The sequence below is a fragment of the Balaenoptera acutorostrata genome, chromosome 9, assembly GCF_949987535.1.
Source record: "Balaenoptera acutorostrata chromosome 9, mBalAcu1.1, whole genome shotgun sequence".
In the NCBI taxonomy this organism is placed as follows: domain Eukaryota; kingdom Metazoa; phylum Chordata; class Mammalia; order Artiodactyla; family Balaenopteridae; genus Balaenoptera; species Balaenoptera acutorostrata.
The window spans coordinates 66904255-66913119 of NC_080072.1; the positions used below are offsets into that span (position 1 = coordinate 66904255).

General features: G+C 42.8%; 1 pseudogene; it reads right to left on the reverse strand.

Annotated features, from left to right (window-relative positions):
• Positions 1-1371: 1371 nt before the first annotated feature.
• LOC114236139 (protein Wnt-9a-like) lies at positions 1372-1967 on the reverse strand (annotated as a pseudogene).
• Positions 1968-8865: the final 6898 nt, after the last annotated feature.

An 8865-nucleotide genomic window follows, 5' to 3' on the forward strand; every position in this document is an offset into this window, starting at 1 on the left:
ACATGCAGAACACCTGCTGAGTGAAAACACTTTGCAAGTGCTGGGCACTTAAAGCCATACAAAGATTAAAAAAAAGACATAGACTTGAACTCAAAGAGCAAACTCCAATCACATAGAAAATATCTCAGCTGGAGTACCATTTATGAGGAAATGTGAATTGGTTTGCAAAATAGTCTTCTGAAGTCATAAACTGGAACATTAACTGGTGGCCCTTTTCCTGTTGGGCAAATCTCTCACAGAAAGTGGGCCTTGACAGCACAGTGCTGGGAGATGAGCTTATTAACACGGTGTATCCACAGCCAAGGGACATTCCCTCTACTCCACCAGGCAACAGATTTTTGAGAGGTGAAGGCAAGCCCTTCCTCTATCTTGGAGGGAAAAAAGATTTTACCTATATGCTCTCAGATAATGCTTATCATCGCTCTGTGGAAGGGAAATTTATTCCCTCTTACCACTGAGGCAACAAAGCTTTATAAAGGTCAAGGGATCACCTTGTGTCAAATGTGTAGTAAGTGGTCCAGGCAGGGTTCAAACCAATGTCTACCTTACTCCAAAGAACTGATCTTCCCTATGCACCACCCTGCCCTCCTTATGCATACAAATGTATATATAAACATATGTGCATGTATGCATATGTACATGTATACATATGTATATGCGTGTGTATGACAAATGAACATTTTTTGATCCTGAAGGCTGATTAAAAAGTATTTTCCAACTTTATTGAGGTATAATTACAAAATTATGTTATTTAAAGTGTATAACATGATGATTTGACATACATGTACATCCTGAAAGGATTTCCCCATTTAGTTAATTAACACATCCATCCACCTCACATGTTTACTTTTTTTTTTTTTTTTTTTGGTGAGACAATTTAAGATCTACTCTCTCAGCAAATTTCAATTATTAGATGACAGTGTTGTTAACTATACCAAGGTTTTAGATTTGTCTTTCTTGTCTCCTGGTGGTCTCCCCAGGATCTTATTTTTAACCTGTGGTTATGGTTATAGAAAACGTGGAGAGGAGAGGGGCAAATGTTTTATAACGACCTATGGATCAGTACTGTGGGCTACTTCAGAGCTGCTCACCTTTTGGTTTCTGTTTTTTTTTTTTTTTTCTTTTCTCCCCTGCTTCCAAAAAAAAAAAAAAAAAGCAGGACTCGAGGGCCCTGGCTGGCACCGCATGGCTAGAAGTGAGGCACAGAGGCAGAGGCTTCCCCCTCTTCCCAGACCCCTCCTCCCCCCCACCCACTTCCCTTTTCTGCCACCAAAGCCCCTCTCGCCCGCCGTGCGCCCAGCCCCGCTCGGTGCATTCCCTGACCCTCACCCCACCTTCTCTTCCCCTGCCGCCGCCCCGCCCCACTTGCCTTCACACCCAGGAGGTTGCGGCGGAAGTCCACGGGGGTTCGCAGAGCCTTGCTCCACCGCCAGCCCAGGAACTCTTTGATGAATTTGCTGCTGCATTTGAGGTTGTCCCTCCAACCGCCCCACTGCCAGGCCTCCCGGTTTTCTGCAGGTCCGGGCCTCCGGGCGCGCCAGCTCTCCCTGAGGCCTGCGCTGCATGCCTTGGCCAGTACGTGCCTCAGGCAGACCCGGGGATACGGTGTACAGGAAGGCGGTCTCCTTGAAGCCTCACCTGGGGAGGCTGGCCCTGGGGCGGCCCTCCAAGGTGCAGTTACAGGGCAGGAAGCTGAACCTGCACCAGCACTCAAGTGCGCTCACGTAGACTGAGCACCAGCCTCGCCGCCATGCCCCCCGGCGGCACGCGCACCACAGCTTCCGCTCCAGCTTCAGCCAATCACAGGCTTTGTAGTGCACCTGGGCGACCGCCTCCAGCTTCAAGGTCAGCGGGAAGATGGTCAGGGGCTCGGAGTTTATCAGCCCTAGGCGAGGACGGGGTGCGGCACAGTGAGCGTTGGTGTCAGCACGAAGGCCACGGCCAGCCAGGGCACCAGCGGGGCCCATTCAGCAACTTGCTGCGCACTGCCAGCAGCCCATCATGCTCCTGGCCCCAGGCCACAGCTCAAGGGAGGGAACGTGCTGCTTTTCATTTACCCACAAGCATGGGCACCCTGGGTGGTGGATAGGAATGGACTGAGGAGAGGTGTGCTAAGGAGGTAGGGATGGTGACGTCCTGAGCAAAGGAAAGTCGAGAGTGCCTGCTGTTGGTGAGAGCTCATCTCTCCCACGGGGAACACTGGAAAACCAGTAAAAGGGGATGTAACTCCTGCCTTGACAAGTCACCACACCTGGCCTCGCTATATATCCAAGATCCCAGTGCACTGAAAAGGTAATATTGAGTTCAGATTGGTACCTCCTAACTGGTACCTCTTAACTTGAAGCCTTAGCTTTCAAAGGCTTAATTTAAGTACCAACTCATCTCTAGTTACCCTCACCTCACTGGTAACACCAGGAACTTATTTTTTATACAGGAACTTATTTTTATACTTACTAAGTGGCTACCATGCACCAGACACTAGATGTATTTGTTCATTCCTCTGTGTTTCCATTTTGTGACGTTCATCACTGTTGTGTTGCACTATGATTATTTTTCTAAATATCTGTATTATGAACTGACAAGGACAGACTCTGATCTACTTAGTATTCTCATCTTTTAGCACAGTCTAGGCATAGAATAAGTGTATAGTAAATATTTGTTTACAAAGGCATCCAGAGAAGGGACCAAGTGGAGATCATCTTGGCTAGTGAATCAGAGGCGGAGTTGATCAGTCTATGAGTCCCAAGGGGTAGTCTTACATTCCATGGAGGGAACCAGTGGGTAAATGTTACTGGAAGCAGATGACTGTATTAAGGAAGGTCATAGTTCTTCCTATTAAGTTATTCCATTGCGGGATGGCCTATCTCTACAAGTAATCCACTTCCTATCACTAGTGTTCAAGCAAAGTTTAATGCATTTCATCTGTCCAGAGTGATCTGGAAGGATTTTCCACATTTATTTGACATGGACTTATCTTTTTTAATATCGATATTTGCCATCCTATGATCAGGAAGATTTTATGGACAGAATAGGCCTTACATGAAGCAAGAGAGAAGAGTTCATGTCAGAATGCCCCACTTCTCTCCTATTCAGACCCTATTCATGTATGCATAATGCAGCACTGAGAAGGGGCCACTCTGTTGACCTATGGCCTACACTTGACTCCTAATACAGAGTTCTCTGTCCATGGATATGAGCAGAGAGGTCCAAACAATGAAAGAATCTCCACTAGCCCCTCTTGCTGTCATGATGCCAACCTCATGTGTCCATCCTCTAATCCTTCTCAGCCTAATTTCTCTCACACCTGTTTCAAATGTCCCAAACCTATGTTCCTGATTGAAATTTCAAAAAAATTATTGTGTTCCCTAAAATTAAAAAGAAAATCACAAAATGTTACTAAATTATTATCAATTAAAATGTAGTGGAAAATTGCTCGCGTTGAAGCTAAGAGATCGTCTGACTAGTGCCAGCTTAGCTCAGCTCACAACAAGCTGTGTGATTTTAGGAAAGTCAGCTCACCTTTCTGGACCTCATCTGTAAAATGAGAGGACTAACCTAAACAATCTCTGAAGAATCTTCCAACTTTAATTCTAAATAAGTTAAACCATATTATTTTTCCTGCATTCTCAGTCCCAAAGAATAGCGAGTTTACCCACTGAAATAATATAACGAAACCTGAGTACACAAGACAGTTGCTAAGTTATTATAGATCTGTCTAAATGAGGATTAGGAGAAGCAAACTGAGCTGACAGGTGACAGTCCCGGCTGGTGCCGCTGAGGAATGGGGCTTTATTACATGGTGATAAGCAAAGGGTGGACTTCCTCCCAGGGCCCGACCAGCCAGTCTGGAACAAAGCAGTCATTCATCAATGCCGGGGCTGATTGCAGTGCTGACCTACAACTCTTGTCTAACATGCAGACTTCATTTACACAGCCTCATCTGTTTCCCCTGGGAGCCCTGTCTGGCCTAGTTTGATCCATTCTAGAATACCAGCAGTAGTATCAGCAGCGGAGGAGGTGGATCTGACAGTGCAGAGAGTTTGCTCAGAAGAAAGGAGATAAATAACATTATGACATGTGCACTTGCATCTGAATGACGAAGTACCAACAGATCTCAGCTATACTGTCCCAGCTGTTATTCTGCATATTTTCTATCTATACCAGGAGGCTTATAAAGAACAACTACAGGTGGTTATTGCCCAGAAAGAGGCTTCCCCCTAAAAACACAACTTGGATGTGAATAGATGATATACTTATGACTATGTACTATTGATGTAATATTCTCAACTCTCCATCCCTAGACTGTGAGCTACGTGCAAGTGGAGATTACATGGAATATACCTCTACCTGCCAGCACCCAGAAGAGAGCACTAACAGAGCTGGTGTTCCAATAGAGGCTTGAGAAACGTTAGGTGGAGAATCATTTTTGTTTTAAGGTTGTCAGATTATAAACAATTTTTTTCTTTTCAAAAGTACCCAGTAGTAACCTAAATGGGAGGGAAGTCCAAAAGGAAGGGAGTATCCATATGTGTATGGCTGATTCATTTTGTTGTGCAACGGAGGCTAACACAACATTGTAAAGCAACCGTACTCCAATAAAAATTTTTTTTAAAAAGTACCCATAATATTGTAATTTAGTTTTTATCTGGAAGTGAGTTGCTTGCAGTATGACCTGTCTTCTTCTGCTTGAGTTCTCTAAATGGAATCTCTTTCTTTGCCTAAACAGCTAATTCATTTGCTCATCTCTTAACAGTATAGGATACATGATACAACACAGCATCCAATCTGAGATGGCTTCCCACTTTTCCTGGGGTAGTCAGCCTCTACTTTCCTTAGTTTCTAGTAGTTCCTGGTTCATAAGTCTATGAACAAATCTCATTTACTCTTTCTCTTCTCTCTTTCTGCTGCTCTCTTGTTGTGTTATATATCCTTGGGCAAGTTATTTAACTTTTCTGTGACTCTTTTTTAAAGATTCATTTATTTTTTTTTCTTTTATTTATTTATTTATTTATGGCTGTGTTGGGTCTTCGTTTCTGTGCGAGGGCTTTCTCTAGTTGTGGCGAGCGGGGGCCACTCTTCATCGTGATGCGCGGGCCTCTCACTATCGCGGCCTCTCTTGTTGCGGAGCACAGGCTCCAGACACGCAGGCTCAGTAGTTGTGGCTCATGGGCCTAGTTGCTCCGCGGCTTGTGGGATCTTCCCAGACCAGGGCTTGAACCCGTGTCCCCTGCATTGGCAGGCAGATTCTCAACCACTGCGCCACCAGGGAAGCCCTGTGACTCTTTTTTGATCTGCAATATTGGGATAATAAGAGGAACTATTGTAGTTTTGTAATGGGGTAATACATGTAATGTACTCAAAACTGTACCTGGCAAATGATAAGTTTTCAATAAGTTTCAACTACTGGTAGTTGTAGCACCTTTTTTCACTTTTAAATGTTATACTTTTTGGTAAATCCATTTTGATAAAACTGGTTTATGTAAAAAAATCAATTCCACAGGGAGTATACAGAATATCTCTGAACCTTCCCCTCAATTTTGCTGTGAACCTAAAACTGCTCTAAAAATTGTCTTAATTTAAAAAGTTTTTTAAATCAGTGCCTTTGAAGACTAGTTTATGAAATGAAAACCGTTGTAGAGGGTCATTTCATCTGATCAAATAAGTTACGAATTTGAAAGTTCTTCCGAATCCAGTCTCTCCAGTGATACACAGTTCTTATAACCCGATGACATTAACTGCAGCTTTATCATTCATGACTTTTGTAACTCTTAAAGGTATCTTAAAATGTATTTAAATCTAATATAAATTAACATGATTTAAAATAAACACAAAGTAAATGTCATCAAGATAAACTGTCTAAAATTTTTTTAAGTGAGTAAAAAAATAGATCAAAGAAGCAAAACACAAAAGGACATAAAAAAATTCTCTACTTCATTAAAACACTATCAATGTGATAGTTATTAGAAACTTAAAAGTGAGGAGGAGGAGGTATTCTAGGTGCATCTGCCTTAAATTTTTTCAAAGAATAGGACCACAGGGAGTTGCAAAAACACTCAATTTCTTAATATGAAAAGAAAAAACAAATACAGAGTAACAAAAAAATCACTCATTTCTTTACTATTTTTGAATGGTGTAAGATAAAGCGTAAAAGCCCCCCATCCCTACTTATCCAGTTCCTCCTGCAGAGGTAACCACTGTTAACAGCATGGTAGGCTTCCTCCCAGACTTTTTTCCTACACTGGTACAAATATTTCGCAGTTAGTAAGTTAATTAAAGACAATGCCATATACCCTATATTATAACCTGCTCTTTTCTTGTAACAATATAGTCTGGGCATATTTTCATATACATAAAAGTGCATCTCAATCTTATTAAAGGCCCTGCCCTCTTCCTTGGTGTGTATACACCATAATTATTTAAACCAGCCTGAATGGGAGTTGAATTCTAGGCGATCTCCTCTGTCCTTAAACTGCTTTCTGCTACTCCTTCGCTGTGCTGTGCAGCCTTGGGCAAGTTACTTAACGTTTTCAAATAATCATTTGAATAATCATTTTAAACAATCATTCAGAAAATTATTTTACATATAGTTTTAATTAATTTTTATTCTTAAAGCATCAAATGGATAATAAGCTGAGCAAAATCTTTAAAGACAGGAATAATATTCTAAGCATCCTTGAACCCCATACTCCCAAAGAGAATTTACTGTATTACACTAAGGAAGAAAGGGAAGGAAGGAGGAAAAATGAAAGGTGGTTTGGGTTTTCTCTTTCTGTTATATCTGCTGTCCTTCTTGTAAGTATGACAAGAAAGAGCATCACAGAAGATGAGAGGGTGTAGAGAGCTCCGTGCAGGCTGGTGCTGTGCACTGGGGTGGGAGGCATATCTGCTCATCCCTGGGAGGGGATCCAGAGCAGCGAGGCATTTAGCAGGAGGTAGGATTGAGAAATCACTTGTTCTTTCAGAGGCCAGCTGGCCACCATCTGCCATATGGCTGCTTCCCTGTTGTGAATTCCCTGAACTCCAGGCACACCAATATTCAAATGTCAGAAGAGAACAATTTTCAAAGCCAAACAGGAATTCTGTTTGGATTACCCATAGTATCAGTCTCTTCTGCTAGCTTTGATGATTCAGAGGGAATGCATGTGTTAAATTAACAAGTATATTAAGAACTTTGGATGTCTGTAACCTTTTCGTTAGTTAGTACATAACACACCTCTATAATTCTTGCTGCGTTGTGTTTTTAACACTTGAGCAAGAGCAGAAATGAAGTGTATATGTGTTCTCAGATGAAAGAAGCGGCACCTCCATTTGCTGTAAGCAAAAGGGGCAGGGAAGTGAAGACGAAAAGGAGGGGCATTTGGACAATGGGCAGAAGTGGTTGGAGAGGGAGTGGTGCGGGGGAGAATGTCAGCCTTGTGCTTATTATATAACTGGACCATCAAGAAAATCTGAACAAGAAGCCCTGTGTCTACAGGACCTTTTCACTCTGCTCCTCAAGGCCAAATTGTTCACTTTCCCCATTCCCAGGTCCCGATTCCAGGTTCCTAAGTTTAGATCCAATGTCCACCCTATCAGCCATGGCCATAAACAGGGAATATTTGCTAAGAAAGAGATTCAGGCTGGATGGCAATGATTGAACCCTCTTGGGGACAGAGTTTGATGCCATCAGAAGAAAGGGACAGACTTGGAATGTGTCCTTTCCAAGGCATCTTGGAAATAGGTTTGTGCAAGGAGTTTCTACCCTGTCTGGGTTGGGTGGCCAGGCCTACTGAGCTGCTTGACAGTGGGCCCCTTCTACTGTCTCTATGGGCCCCTTCCTACCATCTCACCAAAACTAACCTTGGCTTCCTTTAGTTTCTCTAATGGGCTTTGGCCCAGAAAAAATAAGATTCATCTTTCTTGGATCCTGGTATTATTAGCCTACTGTGAAAAGCCCAGCTGACTGATTTCCCCAAAGCTTGCTTTCCCATGTGTTAAATAAGCACTTAGATTCCATCTTCAGGCATCCTCCTCTCCCCTTCCTTCTGTGTAAGCAGAGCTATAGCTAGTTGTCCAGTGTATAGGCAAAAACTGCCTGACTCATCTCATTGCACTTTTTGGACAGCTGAAGCTCAGGCTTCAAACTGTCCTGGTTGCTCAGATCTTCTAAATTGGACATTTCTAATTCTGGAATCAGCAGCTAGGGGAGGTAGGGACAGGCCATCTTACTGTATTTTTGTTTTCTTAATTTGGAGTCGAGCCATCGAGGTTGCAATTATGAGGACACAGACTGTACGGTCGGCTAAATTATATTTCCTCAAGAGCCTCATCAATGCCCTTAAAAAGGCAACAGTACAGCCTGCTACACACCACTCAAAATATTACATACGGAAGTTCACCATAGAACAAAGATGAATCCTCCATGACTACAAGAAGAAAGAAGCTGACTCAAGATCCAGATTAGCCAGGCAATTGCTGGGCATTTTCAAAGCAGCGAAGCAGAAGCAGAGGTGTGGTAAAAAAAAAAAAAAAAATTAGTACTCAGAAGAGATACTTCAGCATGACTTTGTAATAGAAATAAAACATAGTGGGATTTGTTGCCCTAAATCCACTCTATCTTTTTGTGGCATTGGTACCGGTACCTTCATTTTCCTTTGGGAAAGCCACTTCTTACCCACTTCCATGTCATTTTTGAGATAAAGCTGATTTCACGCTCAGGACACAAGAATGGAACATGTGGTCCAGACCAGCTTTGTCACCTTATTCCATCCTTCTTGCCATCATATGGTTTTGAAATGGGCTCATGTCCCAAGGCACATCCCCCAGAGCCAAGAAGACACAACCTAAGGACTTCTATTTGAGCTCTCAGAAAAGCAGACTCTCCCA